The 16,821-nt window shown below is 54.1% G+C and overlaps 1 protein-coding gene across 1 annotated transcript in view; it reads left to right on the plus strand.

The window, feature by feature from the left end:
* CHCHD6 (coiled-coil-helix-coiled-coil-helix domain containing 6) overlaps nucleotides 1–16,821 on the plus strand; it is a 120,946-nt gene that overhangs the window by 74,812 nt on the left and 29,313 nt on the right. The window lies entirely within an intron of this gene.

The following is a 16,821-nucleotide window of genomic DNA, read 5'->3' on the forward strand; positions in this document are numbered from 1 at the left end:
GGACGGTGACTGTCCGCTGGTTCTCTGCCTTACAGCCCGGGCTCTGCTTCTTTCTCACCGTCCTCCCGCTCATCCTAGGTCAGGTCCAGACTCCTTACATAGGCAGATGGGTCCCTTCTTTTAAGTGAGGTTTGCCTACATGGTTGTGAGCAGTTACTAAAAGCTTCCAGAAGAGGTGTGCAGATGCTTAAACGCTAGCATTTTGCAAAACAGGAGCGGGGTCCCTGGAGGGAGGTGGGGTGGAGGGGGAGAGGGGCTGGGCAGGCCTAGTGGGCCTTCTCCTGGGACAGGTCTGTTCCTGTAATGGCTGGGACCACGGGGACTCTCCTCCAGCTGCGGTTGCTGTTGTATTTTCATGTCAGTCCTGCCTCAGGTTTTGAACGCTCAGACTTTGACATCTTCAGCTTCTGCACCTTCCAATCATCAAGCTCCTTTTTCTGTTTGTTTTTTTTTTTTTTTTGGTTTCCTTTTACGCTTGGAAATTGATGGTGGAGAGCTGTTTGGGGCAGACTTGGAACAGTGGCTGGATCATCCTCGACCCCTCAACAGCTGGGAGCCAGTCGGGGTGGGGAAGGTCAGGGCGGGAGGCGCAGAGGCCCGTTGCCCTTTGGACGCCGTCTGGACCCGGCCATGTGATCGGCGTCGACGGGCAGGAGAGCCCGCGGAGTCCAGACCAGTGTTCAGGGCCGGGGACTTCGTGACCCTTCTGTGCCCGTGACGGTTATTCCTGAGTGAGGGGAGCATTTGTTTGGGGCGCCTGTGCCTCCTGATCTTTCTGAGCAGTTGCTCCTGGTGCCCAGGCTGCCAGGCTGGAGTGAGGAGGGTTTTCCTTCTCCCGCGGAGAGAGGTGAGCTGCTGCGTTCACAGCGGCCTCGCCAGGGTCTCGGCCCAGGAAGCAAAGCTGGTGTGACGTCCGTTCAGGCGGGAGGCAGAGGGCAGCGTACACTAGCGGTGGGTGGCTGGACACCAGCTCCGCCGTCCTCTCCGTGTTCTCTCCCCTGCAGACTGCAGGCCGCGCTCCAGCAGCAGCGGGTGTGTCTGAGGCAGTCTCATCTCCAGGGATGGCCTCTTCTCCAGGCCTCGCTGGGCCCAGGGCCAGGCAGGTGGGGCGGGCGGCTCTGGGGTCCAGCAGAGCTCAGCCCTGGTTCTGTCTCAGCAGCACAGCAGCCTGGGACTTGGAGCAAGTTATCCAAATTCCAGAGCCTCAGTTTCCTCATCTTTGAAATGGGAATTTCAAACCCGAGCTGCCAGCTGTCTGGGGGACGCGTGGTTGTTTGCATAAAGCAGCCCCCGGAGTGCCTGGAGGACCCACCCGTTCATCCCGCGTTAGTGTGGCTCTGTTCAGCGCCAGGCAGTGCTGCTTCCTGCCACACGGAGCCCACAGTCCAGGGTGGGAGGGGAGGGGATGCTGAGGGCTTGGGCCCCGGACGAGGAACGCCTGAGACCCTCCTGTGACCAGTGGGCCTGCCAGCTCCATCAGTATGGTCTTACTTTTCCAAACTCAGCAGCTGCAAGTGGAGAGGGCACTTTTGGGGTCTAGTTTCAAAGAGTGAGGCAGGGAGAAAGGGAGGACCTTGGAAACGTGTGTTCTTCCTGGATTTCGGGCTCTTTCCCCAAGAGGTGCCCCCACTCCCCGCCATCCCAGCCTCTGCCTGTGAGCAGTTAGTGCTTCTCCTGGTTTCCGTTTTTTTCTGCTTGGGCTTGCTTTTCCTAACGAGCGGCCGTGCCTTGATCCTGCCAGGCCTGCAGCCTTCTCAGTGCAGCACGAAGCAGCCCCGCCTGGAGTCCCTGAGCCTCTCCAGGAAAACAGGAGCTGCTTAAGGATCCAAGGAAGGGGCGTATGTTCAGGGAAGTCCACTTCACGAGAGAAGGTGGCTGCTGGTCAGGGGTGCAGGAAGAGGGCCCAGCCTCACGCTCCGGGGAAATGAGTTACAGCCCAAGGCGACCCTGTCACACACTCAGTGGAGCGGCCGCCGTGGGAAGGATGGGTACCAAGGGTGGTGGTTCCGCCTGTGCTCCCAGGGGGCCGCCTGGCCAGGCCGCCTTGGGAAGCTGTCCCCCAGGGACCCTGGAGCTGAGCAGACCTATGCCCTGAGGCCCGGCCTTTCTTAGCAAGAATGGGCTGCTTATACCTGGGCTGGTGGGACCACCGCCTCCCATAAGGTGAGACAGGAGGACCCTTGATCCAATCCCGATTCTTTTCACGTGTAGGAAAGTGGCCCTAAGGCAGCTCAGTGGTTTGAGAGTCAACTGGTACAGTGGTGAGTGCTATGCTCTTAGACCTAGAAGGACCTGGGCCGTGTCCCTGACACTTAACACAGAAGTGGGGAAGTGGGTCAGCCTGACCCGTGTTCCATCTGTGGCCACCCTGGTTGCCGGCACTTCTGTTTCTAAGGACTCAGACGATAGAATCCTGTCGGGGGTGTGACTGGTCACCAAACTTACGATTCCCCAAATCCACCTTTTCTCCCTTTGCTAAAGTGGACATGGTCTTGTCTGATATCTTCCCATTTTCTCTGAATTCTGAGTTGCCAGAGCAACAAGAGTCTCCATCAGGGAATTCAGAGCTTGCGTGACTCGCCTGGGTGGGGACGTGAATTCATCTAGCTTGCCGATGCTGTCTGCAGCCGACCCCAGGTATCCGTGTTGGATTCACTCTTTTCTGTCTCCTGGGTGGAGGCTGGGAGTTCAGGGGCTCTTTCTCTCCGCCCTCTGCTGACTGCACACGTTCTCACCAGCATAGGCCTGTCCTTCTGGTCCCCGTCTCTCCTAATCAAATTTTAAAGCCCTGTCTTTGTGCTCGGCATTTTCCAGCAGCTCAGCCTGCTGGGGTCTCAGACCTCCTGGCCCTTCTCCCCAGCCCTGGCCATCTGTCCCATGGCCCCTGTGCCCTGTGGGGAGCACAGGGCAGAGGTCACCTTTGTTTCCTTCCCGGGAGATCACCTGCACAGGTACACTGGGCTGAGGCCGGCTCTCCATCCCGGGTCTCATATCAAGATCGGTTGTGATTGTATTTCTCGGAAGAGTGTTTTTAAAGACCTTACCACTTAAGCTGTCCTCCTGCCGTGGAGGTGTCTGGTGTCCTTGCCGGCCGCTGCAGTCGGTCCCCAGCCACTGGCACTGCTCTCACCCTGGCTTTTCAGTGCCCACGCACAGCTGCTACCTGTGCCCGGGGGGCAGGCACCTCCCAAGGCTTTGTCTGCCTCCTACAGGCCCCGTGTGTGGATGTGGCTCTTCCTGCTGCGTCTCAGGGACCACGTGCAGCTTGCACATGGCCCCACGGCCTCCTAAGTGGTGGACGTGGGATGTACGTCTGGGGCTGGCTGACTTCAGAATCCTAGTCCAGGCTCCCTGTTCACGCTGGAACTTATCTTTTTTTTTTTTTTTTTTTTTTTGCGGTACGCGGGCCTCCCACTGTTGTGGCCTCTCCCGTTGCGGAGCACAGGCTCTGGACGTGCAGGCCCAACGGCCATGGCTCACGGGCCCAGCCGCTCCGTGGCATGTGGGATCTTCCCGGACCGGGGCACGAACCCATGTCCCCTGCATCGGCAGGCGGACTCTCAACCACTGCGCCACCAGGGAAGCCCAGGGGACTTATCTTTTTAATGGGCAGGCAGATATGCTCCAGAAAGGAAGTGGCCACGTGGCCCTGCCTATCCTGCATGCAGACCGCATCCTCCTAGATGGTCTGATGCCACGTCCTGCACTTGGAGGTGACTGTCCAAGGAGCTGTCCCCTCAAGGCAGCCCGTGGCACTAGGTGCCCAGGTTGGTGTTACACCTGCTGTAGTAGAGGGTCTGCCTGCACCTCGTCCTTCCCTCAGGGTCAGTGATGGTGGTCACAGTGCAGTCGAGCTGGGGGGAGCCTTAGGAAGGAGAGTGGTCACTGAGTCAGAAGGAAGCGGTCGCAGAGCCGTGTGGCAGGGACGGTGCAGTGGCCCAGCGTATAGAATGGCCAGGCATGCGAGGCGGTGGCGGGTGTGAGGGCCATGTGAGGCCACCGCGGCGGCTCTGTATGCAGGGCTCACGTCTCCACATGGACCGTCTTCCTGTGAGCTCTCCCCCAAGCTGGGAAGACCAAGGTCTTCTGGGCTCTTTCCTCGCCCTGTCTGTGTGTTTCCTACACTCCGTCCATCCCCACACTTCCCGATGGTTAAAACTGTCCCCTCCTCTGCATCCGCATCTCCGTCATCCGTCACCCACACGAGGGCATCGTCCCTGATGGCCTCCAGGCCTTAGTGGCCGTCCCTCCGTCCCGTCCAGGTTTCTCGTTGCCTCGTCTGCACTGTGCTTCCTCACCCGGCCCTGAACGTCACCTGGTCGGGGCCTGCACGCCCTTCAGACTCCAGTCCACCACCTGCTGGCCCAGCCCAGTGTCCCCAGCCTCTGATGGGGGTCGGCCTCTTGCCCCAGCTTGAGCTCCAGGTCGGGAAGTGATTCTTACACATACAGCAGCAAACCTGCCAATCCAGAGCAGAGAAAGCAGGGGAGGGAAGGGTCCTCTGTGGACACACGCCCAGCACAGGTTCTGGGGCTGTGGCCTGTGTGCCTACCCACCCGAAGCCAGCCCACAGGTCCCTGCAGAGCGAAGGCCTTCCCACCTCCGTCAGCGGCAACTCGGGCCCATCGCCAGACACGGCGGACGTGGGGCTGGGCAGGTGCATGGCCAGGCCATGGCCATTCCGGACACTCGGAACCTGGGGATCATGTGGGAAGGGTGTGGAATGTAAAGATTCTGGGGCTCTTGGTGGCCTCTTACCCAGTGCCTTCTTAAATACACCAAAGTCAGTTTGGAGGGGTCTTGGCGCTCTTAGGATCTCACAATACCAGCCTCTAAACTCAAGCAGAGGGAGGTTAGGTTATTTACCCGAGTTAAATGGCTCAAGAAAGGACTTCATGTCTTACTTGAAATGTTTTGGGATGTAAAGATTCCGGCCCATCACTATCTCCATGAGGGCTGTCCGTGTGGACCCCGTGGAGCCGGGTTCCTGCCATCCTCCCAGGAGGAAGACAGGCTGTCCCATCTCTTGTTCAGAGTGTCACACTTGGCAAGTGTTGTGGACGTGCTCATGGCCTCTGTCGAGAATGCCAGGTGTCACTAAGACAGACGACGTTGCGGCACCTGGTTGTTGGTTACCAGCTGGCAGCTTTGCCTAGAACAGCGGTACCTGCGGACACCTGCCCCAGGCGTCCCTGTGGCACCTGCTCCCATGGCCCACTTCCCTGTCGACGCCCAGGAACACGTGTTGTCTGGCTGAGAAGCCGATGGGACCGCCGGCTGCCAGTGGTCCCGAGTGGAACCCCTTCCCATCAGGTTTCCGGTATCCCCTGGACCCAGGAGCCGCGTTGCTGACCTTGTGGGTGGGGCGTTTGGGAGGGGCCTGGGGAGCTCTAGCGATAAAGCCGCAGTAGGTGCTTGGGGGAGAGATGGTGTGAAGCGCGAGTTTGGTGAGCAGCGGCTGAGCCGACCTGCTGGGACTGTGGGGCTCTGTGAGGCAGAGGGGCCCCTGCCAGCTGACGTGCGGTCGTGAACGTCCCGTTTCATCAGCAGTGTTGCTGACAACACCTCTCTCCCCCTGCACACGTGACCTTGAGCACACAGGCGGCTCTGTCCAGGCTGCTCCTGATCCTCTCCTGTGCCTCCCCTTCCCCAGGGCGCCGAAGGGGCTTCCTGCGGAACAGGATTCGCTTCACAGAAATCGTCTCACTGCAAAGTCCCATCAAGGCAGCGCCTTGTTTCTTTTAGATCGCCTCTCAGATGTGTTAATGATGGAAGAAAGAATGGGAACTATGAGGAAAGTCTGGAAAAAACTGGATCCGTAAAATTTAAAGACGGAAAGCAGACAAATGACTCAACAGACGGAGGGATTGAGCAGAAAGGAGGGAGTGGGCTTAAATGGAATCAGAGAGGCATCTGAAGGGGTTTTGAAAGGGAAACACAGAGATTATGAAGATTTTAAGCTGCTGGGCTCTGAATGATTAACTGCTGACTGAGGTTCTGAGGCCAAAATCATGCCTCTGTTGAAATGAGAAGAAAAGACAAGTGTACGAATCTCCTTAGTTTTCGAAATGCACCTCAAGAAGGATAAACCAGAAACTAATGAGATTTTTCCCTACAGCTGGGAGTGGGAATGGGCTGGCAAGACAGGGAGGGTGTGGGACGTCTCTGAGTATGTTTTTTATAAATAGTTTGACTTTTGAACCATGTTAATGTTTTGCTTATTTAAAAATTAAATCGACAGAGATGGTGTTAAAAATTAATACAAGCAGAAATAAATGAACCCAGCCATCTATCAGACAGATACCGCCCCACAGAGAGGGACCTCCAGAGAGAAGATGTGTGGGCTCCCCTCTCCCTGCTCTCCCCACCAAGCACAGCTGGGGACCCTGGAATAAGTTGAGAGGCACCACAGGCCTCTGAAAGGAAGGGCGAGGAAGAGCTGGCGAGGGGCCCTGGGATGGAGGAACAGCGTGGTGGCCCAGGTGCTCACAACCCCCTCCCAGCGACAGAAGGCAACCAGGGCCAGTGTCTTCGGCCCCAGCCTGGTGGCAGATGGCTTTGCAGGTCGGCTCACAGTCCTCCAGATTGAGACGGAGCCCCCCCAGCCACACTGGGGGTCAGGTGAGAGCCCCTGGCATGCACCCCCAACAAGTGTTCTTCATCCCTGGGGCCAGAGACTCCCTTCTTCCCCCGAGACCCCAAATGGCTCGACAGCACCCCAGGGGGATCCTGCCACAGCAGGGCTGGGGGCAGCCAGGGAGCACTGGCCTGTGAAGAGCACTTTGTCTTGTGGACCAGAGGGTCCTTGCTCCCACCCAGATCATTGGTGAGCTGCTGGCCGGTAGGGGATGTGCCACCCACAAGTGGCTGGGGCAGTGCTCCTTGTGTCCTGTAGGCAAGAGATGCCTGACAGTGGCAGGGGGACCCCTCCCCAACAAGTGGCTGGTGAGGGAGCACAGCCTGGGGAAGCCCCTCCTGCTCCTCAGGCAACCCCGCAGGGTCAGCAGGAGCCCCAGTGCCTTGGAGGAACCAAGTGGACACAATAGTTCAGTAAAGGCTCTGAATCCAGATGCTGAGCAAATCCCAAAGATAAACCCAAAGAAGCCATACTTAGACTCACAATCATGAAACTTCTGAAAACTAAAGACAAAACTTGAAAGCAGTCAGAGAAAACCAATGTTAGGTATGCAGTGATGCCAATTTGATTGATGGTGGAATCTCATCTAAAATCATGGAGGCCAGAGGAAGTGGCGTATTTCCTGAGTCTTGAAAGAAAAAGTCTGTTAACCATGAATTCTACACCCAGCAAAACTATCCTTTAGGAATGAAAAGGAAATGAAGACGTTCTCGGATTACAGAGAGCTAAGAGAATTTGTGGCTGCCCAGTGTACCCGTAAGGAATGGCAAAGTAAGTTATTCAAACAGAAGGAAATGATAAAAGAAATAATTTGGGAATATGAACAAGAAAGAAATAACAAAGGAGAAATAAAAAATGCAGATAAATACAACAGATTATCCTTCTTCACATGAATTTTTAAAATCATATTTGATTGTTGAAACAAAAAATATAACATCGTATGATATGAGGCAAATGCATGTACAAAAAATGCTCAAAGTAGACTTTAAAAAGTAGAGAGGCTGGAGGAACCTAAGTGGAAGTGAGGCTTGCAGACTTGACCCTGAGCGGTAGAGCATCAGCAGCAGCAGGTTGTATATTACATGTGTGTATTGTAATGCTCAGTTCAGCCACTGAGAAAGTTAGGTGAAGCAGTGACTCAGACACACTATTAATAAATCAACATGGAATCTGATGAAATGTTTAACTGACAGGAAGACAAGAAAAGAGAAATGGAGGAGGAACAGAGGGAACAAACAGAAAACATGTAATAAGATGGAAGACTTAAGCTCTAACTGTCAGTAATCACCTTAAAGGTAAATGGTCTAAATATACCAGTGAAAAGGCTGAGATTGCCACAAAAACACGCACACACATGACTCTGCTGTCTATAAGAAAATTCAAATACGGTGACATAGATGGAAAGTAAAAGGGTGAAAAAAAGGTGTGTCGGGTTTCCCTGGTGGCGCAGTGGTTGAGAGTCCGCCTGCCGTTGCAGGGGACACGGGTCTGTGTCCCGGTCCGGGAGGATCCCGCATGCCGTGGAGCGGCTAGGCCCGTGAGCCATGGCCGCTGAGCCTGCACGTCCGGAGCCTGTGCTCCGCATCGGTAGAGGCCACAACAGTGAGAGGCCCGCGTACCACACAAAAAAAAAAAAAAAAGAAAAAAAATGTCATGTAAACATCAATCCAGAAAAACATAGGAGTGGTCATTAATATCAGATAAAGTACTTCAGAGCAAAGAAAATTACTAGACACAAAGATGGGTGTTATATGATGATAAAAGGATCAGTCTACCAGGAAGGCATAGTAATCCTAAAGTGTGTGCACCGAAGAAGAGAGTCTTAAAACATGTGAAACAAAAACTTATTGGGCAGAAAGAAACACGCAAACCTAAAATAATAGTTTGGGGACCTCAGTATCCCCTTTTCTCAGCAACTGATAGACGTGATAGACAGAAGGTTGTCAAGGATATAAAGGGTCTAAATGACACAACCAACCAGCAGGATCTAACTGACATATAAAGGATACTCCAACAATAACAAACTGCATATATTTTTTAAGCACCTGTGGGACCAAGATAGTCTATATCCTGGGCCCTAAAAATAACCTTAACAAATTTGAAAGAATAGAAACCAATATCAAAATATATGGGATATAGCTTAAGCAGGGTTGAATGGGAAATTTATACCAGTGAATCCCTATATTAGAAAAGAGGAAAAGTTTCAAATTAAAAGCTCAAGAAATTAGAAAAAGAACAGCAAAATAAACCCAAAGCAAGCAGAAGGAAGGGAATAATAAGAGATAAGAACAGAAAATATAATCATAATAGGAAAACACTGAAGAGAATTAATGAAACAAAATGCTGGTTCTCGGAACAATTTGATAAAATTGATAAACCTCCAGCAAGACTGACAAAGGTATGGAGAAGACACAGGTCACCCCCATCAGCAGTGAAGCAGGTTGTATCCCCACAGATTCCATGGCCACTGGGAGGGAATGAAGTAACACCACTTTATGCTCATAAATTCCACAACATAGAAGAAATGGACCAATTCTTCGAAAACCACAAACTGCTAAAACTCAGCCAAGATGAAATTGATAAACAGAATAGTCCTGTAACCACTGAAGAAATGGACTTCATTTCTTTAAGATTCCAGGAGAAGAAATCTCGAGGCCCAAACGGTATCTCTGGAGATTTCTACCAAACAGTTAAAGAAGAATTAAAACCAATTTTATGCAATCTCGTCTAGAAACTAGAAGCTCAGGGGAAACTTCCCAACTCATTTTATGAGGCCAGTATTATTCAATACTTTGTCAGACAAGCAGTGTTACCAAACCAAAGACAAGAGAAAACTACAATGTCTCTCATGAAGTTGGACACAAAAATCCTCAACAAAATATTTGCAAACCAAATTCAGCAATGTATGAAAAGAATTATACACTATGTGTGTATACACCATGTTATGTAAAGTGGGGTTTATTCTGGGTGTGCAAGGCTGGGTCGGTGTCTGAAAATCAATGAAATCTGTTATATCAACATGGTAACGGAAAAAACATATGATCATACTAATTGATACAGAGAAGTATTTGACAAAAATCTACTCCCATTCATGATAAAAACTCTTGGAAAAACAGGAATAGAAGGGAACTACCTTAACTTATTAAAAAGCATGTACCAAAACCGCCAGCTGACACCAGAGATATGGATGAGATTCTGAATGCCCCCCGCCCCACCACGGCAACAAGGTGGCTGTCACCACTTTCACTTGAAGCAGGATTAGAGTTATGCCACCAGTGAGACACTAGCCTCTGCAGTAAGAGAAGAAAGAGAAATTAAAGGCTGTGGGTTAGAAAGGAAGAAGTAAAACTGTCCCTGTTTGCATATGATACAATCATCTGCAGAGACGGCCTAAGGAATCCAAGAAAAAAGAAAAGGAAACCCTAGGACTACTAAAGGCTTTTAGCAAGGTCACCGGACACAAGACCCACACATGAAAATCAACTGCATTACAGATTGCTGTGTACTAACAACAGCTGGTACTGAGATTAAAAGCACCAAAAGCAAGATCCATAAAAGGAAAAAACGTTACAATGGACCTCATCAAAATTAAAAACTTTCGTTCTGTGGAAGGCCCTGTGAGGAAGATGAAAAGAGGAGCTACAGACGGGGAAAAAAATATCTACAAACCACACACCAAGCAAAGGACTAGTGTCTAGAATATAGAAAATACTCTCACAATGCACCAGCAAAAGATAAATAAATAAAAACCAACAATCCAATTAGAAAAATCCACCAAGGGGATATACAGATGGCAAATAAGCACATGAGAAGACATTTACCATCATTAGCTATTGGATATGCAAATTAGACGTGCAGTTAGACATCGCTGCGTACCTATTGGGGTGGCTACCAGCTTATCTTGTGAAAAAGTGAGGAGTGTTCGGAGCGTGGTGAGGGCGTGTGAGTCTCTACGGGACCCAGGAGAGGGCCTGCAAGAGGCCCCCCGAGCCGAGTTGGGACACCCTGTCTGCGTGACACAGTAGTGATGACAGAAGTGGATTATAACACATTGGATTTTTAAAAAGAGAATCTAAGTCCAAACTGACATAAAAACATACAGGAACAAAAGGAGGAGAGGAGAGGAAAACTGTCTTTACGAAGGAACAACAACTAATAAATGTGGAGACAATGATAGACAGTCACCCATTTGCCACTGTTGGAATAATAATCAATTCAGGCAAAAACCGTGACTGTTGGGAAGTAGGGTAATTGTGCTCTTACAGCATCACTCTTCAGGCCACGTGGTTGTTGTCGAGGGAAAGGGTGTAGTCGCAGGTCTACTACGTTCCTACATAGCAAATCACCTCGAAATTCAGAGGCATCAAGCAGCTGTTGGTTAGGGTCATGGGCTCTGAGAGTCGGGGGCTCAGACAGGACACAGGAACAGCTCAGCTCTGTTTCCTGACGTCAGGGGCCTTGCCGGGGCCCTATGGTGGCTGGGGGCTGGAACCATCTGGAACCTTCTCCCCCCCAGCCCTGGCAGTTGATGTGGCTGTGCTGGGGCTTCACTGGACCGTTGGCTGAATCATTTACATGTCCCTTCCGGGTGGGCTGTTCCAGGCTTCCTCCCAGAGGGCGAGGCACCAGTGTGCCAGGTGTTCACGTTCCCACCTCCAGAGCCACGTGGTGTCACTTTGCAGCAGCCACAGAGTTCCACCAGGGTCAGGGGAGGAGTGTCCCGTGACCTCATACACTGACGTGGCGATGGGGGGCATGGCTGCAGCCCCTCGGGAAAGTAGAGCAGCCTAGCGGCCACCCCCTAACTCCCCATCTCAACAGTGGGACACACTGAGGGACGGCTGCCCCACCTCTGCCGTTTCTCCGCCAGGAATTTGTTTTTGTTTTTTTTGCGGTACACGGGCCTCTCACTGTGGTGGCCTCTCCCGTCGCGGAGCACAGGCTCTGGATGCGCAGGCTCAGTGGCCATGGCTCACGGGCCCAGCCGCTCCGCGGCATGTGGGATCTTCCCGGACAGGGGCACGAACCTGTGTCCCCTGCATCGGCAGGCAGACTCTCAACCACTTCGCCATCAGGGAAGCCCTCTGCCAGGAATTTTAACCTGAATCTAATCATGACAAAACAATTGTTCGAACTGAGGGACATTCTCTGAAATAACTGTCCTGGCTTCGTGAAACATATCAGTGTCCTGAAAGGCCAAGGGAGGGTGGGAGCAGGTTAGACTGAGGGGCGGGCAGGGCCATGTCAGCCAGGCACGACCTGTGACGCTCTACTGCGTCCCGGATTGGGGGGTTTCCTGGGGCAGTTGGAAACAGTCAGATACAGATTATATATTAGAAAATTATCCTATTGATGTGAAGGGTCCCGACTGTGGTAGTTGTTTACCGTTTACTCAGAATATCAGAATTAATTTGCTCTTGGGAGAAGCAGCTGAAGTGTTCGGGGGCAAAGGGTCATGATGACTAAAATACCGGTAACTCAAGTGGCTTCAGCCAGAAGGAGCGTGTGAGTGGGTGGATGGGCAGAGCCCCAGTGCGCGGTGAGTCCAGGTGACGCGCACCTGCTGGCTGTCACACTCTCCTCCAAGGTGCGAGATCTGAACGCAGGGCTGGAATAAGCCTGCGCCACACGCTCCCCCTGAGCAGCAGAAATAAGGTTTCCAGGCGGATGGAAGGAAACAAAAGGCTGTGAAAGGACGAAGGGGAAGAAAAGGCAGCTGCAGGGCTGCTCTGTGCAGGAGGGTCGAGGTTCCTTCAGGCGCAAAACCTCACCCCTTCAGCAGAGCGGCCTCAGCGGGATCAGCGGGCGGGGAGGAGTGGCCGCGTGGCATCTTCCAGAAGGGCGGCCCTGAGGGAAGCAGAGGGCCTCAGGCTGGACCGGAGGGCCCTGGGCGTGGCCCTGGAGACCGGGCATCAGTGCTGAGTCAGAGAAGGAGGGCAGTGGGGCCTGCCCTGGGCTCCATGCCCCCCTGCTCCCCCCACGGTGCCTACGGGTGGCGGGAAGGGGCGTGACCTGGCTGGGCCACCCCAGCCCGAGGCTTGGGGTTGGTGGGGGTACAAGAGCCGCCCCTGCAGCCTGCCAGCCGCTGGCTTGGGGCCGTTCTACCCTCTGCGCCCGGAGCTCATGCCGGGAGCTGCCGGCCCCCAGGGCTGTGGCTGGTGGACTCAGCTCCCTGGGAGAACAGAGCGCCTGGGGGTCCAGGTCCTGGAGCCCCCCATCAGCTGCCGCCACCTTGGGGTCCTACAGCCTTGGGGTCCCGCTGCCGTGAACACTGACCCCCTGCTTGCTCCCAATCCGTGGTTCCAGAAGCCGGTAGGTTAATTTCCTCAGCAGATCACTTGTGGTAATAATAGTGGTCACGACAGCTCCCGTTCCTTCAGCACTGACCGCTGCCCCCAACGGTGACATGTCAGGAATCGTCTCCCCCGGTGGTTGTGAGGGGGTGTCACTCCCCCCCACGCAGCAGCAAATGTCCCCAGTAATCGTGCCGGACTCTGTCCCTCCTTGTGCAGACGGCCCCGTGACCCCCGAGGGCGGCTGCCAGGTGCTGCTCAGGCCAGAGGACAATCTTTTTAAATGTACCTTACTTATTTCTGGTGTGTTTATTCGTTTATTCTTGGTCTTCTTCCACTCCTCTGAGCACAGCCCAGCACCACCCGACTCCAGGCCTGTTTCATTTAGGAGCTCGTGCTTATGAGCTGTCTCTGCAGCCCATAAGCTGTTGGGCTCTATTTGCGGGTATGAGAATAGGACCTTTTAAAAAATACCCTTTTGCAGCCCCCAAACTCTAGGCTTCCCTGAGAACCTGTGCAGATTTCTTCGGTGCTGTGACATTTCCTGTTTGCGTTTGCACAGCCCGGAGAGCAAACACATACCGGTGGTTCAGGTGTGTGTTCGTTCATGTCTCAGCTCATCAATGTATTCGTTCTGTAGAAGGACCAAAACCCTCATTTGCATCTGTTTGTCTGTTTGTTTCAAGTGCCTGGACTAATCCTTCCATGGAGGAGGCTCTGGGCAGATACGCCTGGTGGGTCCAGCTCCCAGCCTCAGACTCTGTCTGCAGAACAAACAGCGTGAGCTGTGTAACAGCACTTGGGGAGTGGCGTGCAGTGGGTGCTCATCACAGGCGAGTCCCCTCTCCTGTAGGTGAAGTCAAAAAGAAAAGAAATCTTTTCCCAGAGTCTCTTAGAACCTTTAGTAAACACTTAGCAAGAACCTTTACGGTACTTGAATTGAGTTAACTAGTCATTTTTGCAATAAAGGAGAGAATTATTTTTAACTTAGGTAATTTGTACCTCATATACATTGAGCTATATTATCCCTGCAAAGCCTGCTGTCTACCAACATTTTGAAACTGTTCTAAAATTAGAAGTTGGAATCAGAGGAGGTGACAACCATGAAGAAAAGTCACCTGTGTTTAGGAGAAGCAAGAGGAGGTCTGGCGTTTCCGCAGGACAGACAACGGGGCTGAACGTGTTTCCAATTACTTTGGAAGCCAAGGGGGCCCGTGAGACGGGGGCACGGAGGTCGCCAGACTTCTCCTTTTCCTCTTCCTTTTTTTCAGCCCTCTTTCCTCCTTTGATTTTCTTTGAAAACTTCTCAAACCACAAAATATCAAACAGCTAGGAAACTTAATACAAAGGACCACATTTTAGTGTCCCACTGTAGTTTCTAATTTTGAAATAAAAGTCAGATTTCCCAGAGGATGGAGCTCTTTGTGGAGCAGGGGCCACAGGCGGAGGCACAGGCTGGTCAGCGACAAAGCAGGCTTAACCTCAGGGTTTCTGGGACCTGGAGCAGCGTTTCCCACCTTGGGTGCCCAGGGAACCCCCGGATCTTCCTTAAACACCGACGCTGGGGCCCCACCCCAGACCACCCAGCAGCCTACGGGCTGGGCTCAGGCGGCCCCGTGGCTCCAGGGTTGAGGGCCACAGCGAGCTGCCCGCGGGTGCGAGGCCTCCGGGACGGGTGAGGACAGCGGGAGCCACGGAGGGTGGGGCGCCGCCAAGGGCGCCGGGATTTTAGGAAACGGCTGTGGTGCCCGTGGGGGCCTGCTTCTGTGCACCTGCGCCCCCAGGTGTCCCAGGCACTCAGGTCCCCCAGGAGCTTGTGCTCGGTGGCGCCGGTGAGGCCTGGAGCGGTCCGCCCGTGCCGGACGAGCTGGCAGTGCTGCTGCTGCGGGTCCCCGACCTTTCCCGGATGGGCCGGGCCGCGTGGGCTGCACACCCGACTGGCCAGAGGGTGGGGAGGCTTTCAGCTTTCTGGGGTGGGGCTGGGGGACGAGGTTCTGGGAAGCGGGCCGTCCAGCCTGTAACTGAGACCGTGACTCTGGGGCCCTTTGCTCGGGGTCAGGTCACCAGTAAGTCACAAAAGTGGAGTTAAAATTCATGTCCCTTCATTTTTAAAATTCCTTTTTATTTTCTATTGTGCTCTGCATTTTGTTTTCACACTCTTTAGATATTCATGTAGCCAAACATGTTTCTGGAAGTGTAAAAATCAGCTAACCAGCGCACAAGGCCTGGCTGGCTGCCTTGTGAGGGCAGTGCTGCCCTCCCGGCGGCCGTGTTCTGGCCCCTTCCTCTGCACTCTCCGCAGCCATCCCCCTCCCCCAGCCCCCCCAAGGAGCTGACCCTGGTCCTGACTGCCCCGACTCTGAGGGCGCAGTCAGTGGTCCCTCCAGAATGGAAATCAGACCGCATTGTCCCCTGACCAACCCCCGGCTTCGTGCCAGCCCTGAAGCAGGCCCTGTGTGATGTGGCCAGGCCCTGGCCCAGCCATCAGCTGACCGACTTCCAGCCACACTCCTGCTTTGCCAAGAGCGCGCCGCGGTGGTCCCAGCCTAAGCCTCGCCCGAATCTCGTTTCCCTCTTCACGTCCTTCAGGTCTCCACCCACGCTGTCCGCAGAGCGGCCTTCCTGGCTGTGTCTTACCCCTACCCCGCCGTGTCTTTTTGGCACTGGTTCCTGGGTAGAATTGTTGTTTTTCTGGAACCTGGCTGCTAGCTCTGCGCAGGCCAGGGCTGCACCTCTCTCGTTTACTGCTGTAAACCGTAGGCACTCATAAATGAGGGCAAGAAACAGAGGAGCCCTGGCCTGCTGGTCACTGCCTCCTCGGAGCCCCAAAGGTGGCCCGTCGCCGCCCGAGGGGCCCGGGGCCCGGCGGGGGTGGGCGAAGGCAGAGGCACCCTGGCCCTGGGGAAGCACTCCTGTTTGTGCCCGGCTGCAGCCTCCGACGCCTCTGGGGTCGAGAAGCGGCCCTCTGCCCACGGCAGGAACTCAGGCCGGGAAACAGGCCTGGTGGGGGGCAGCTGTCCTGGATTTTCAAGAATTACAAGCTGTGGGGAAGGTTCACCTGAGGTTGGAGCCTAAGTTCGTTGTGGGGTCTCCTGGGCCTAGGGGCGGACACAGCAGGTGGGTTGGGTCAGCCAGGCCTGGAGTGTGACCGGGTGCAGAGGTACCTGGGTGAGAGCTGAGGGTCGCAGAGTGTGATGGGAGGGGCTGGAAGCAGGGCCCAGGGAGGGCAAAGCAGGGGACCAGGAAGTGAGGACAGGAGGGTGTGGAGGAGTGGAGGGTAAAGGCGGGGTCAGTGGGGTCAGAGGGCAGGTGTGCCACGTGGGGCCTTCCGGGGGGGCGGGGGGGAGGGGGCCTCACAGGTGGGACCATGCTCAGGGTCAGAGGGGGGTCTCAGGCGGGACTGTCCTGGGGATGCTTGAGGATCCTAGGTAAGGCTCTCCTGGAGGGTGGGAAGCCCTGAGTGTGGCCCTGAGGAAGGTGGCCGTGGATGCGTTTGGATGGTGTGCCTGGGGATGAGGAGACTGTGGAGGGAAGGGACCCCGGGGTTGAAAGGATCTCAGTGGACATCCATGAGGGCAGGCAGTGGGGGCAAGATTGGCCCTTACCCATCCTGGGTAAGTACCGGAGCAAGTCTGGAAAGGGGTGTCTTCTCCACTGTGAGCAGAGTAGGGCATAGCCGGCCAGCTTCACTTGGTCATTTTTAGCAATAACAGTGGCTGAGGGGGAAGGATAAGCTGTGACAAAGCGACAGAGAGGCATGGGCATATATACAGTACCAAACGTAAGGTAGATAGATAGTGGGAAGCGGCCGCATAGCATAGGGAGATCAGCTCGGTGCTTGGTGACCGCCTGGAGGGGTGGGATAGGGAGGGTGGGAGGGAGGGAGACGCA

Source organism: Mesoplodon bidens (genome assembly GCF_964165515.1).
Source record: "Mesoplodon bidens genome assembly, chromosome: 10".
Classification (NCBI taxonomy): Eukaryota; Metazoa; Chordata; class Mammalia; order Artiodactyla; family Ziphiidae; genus Mesoplodon; species Mesoplodon bidens.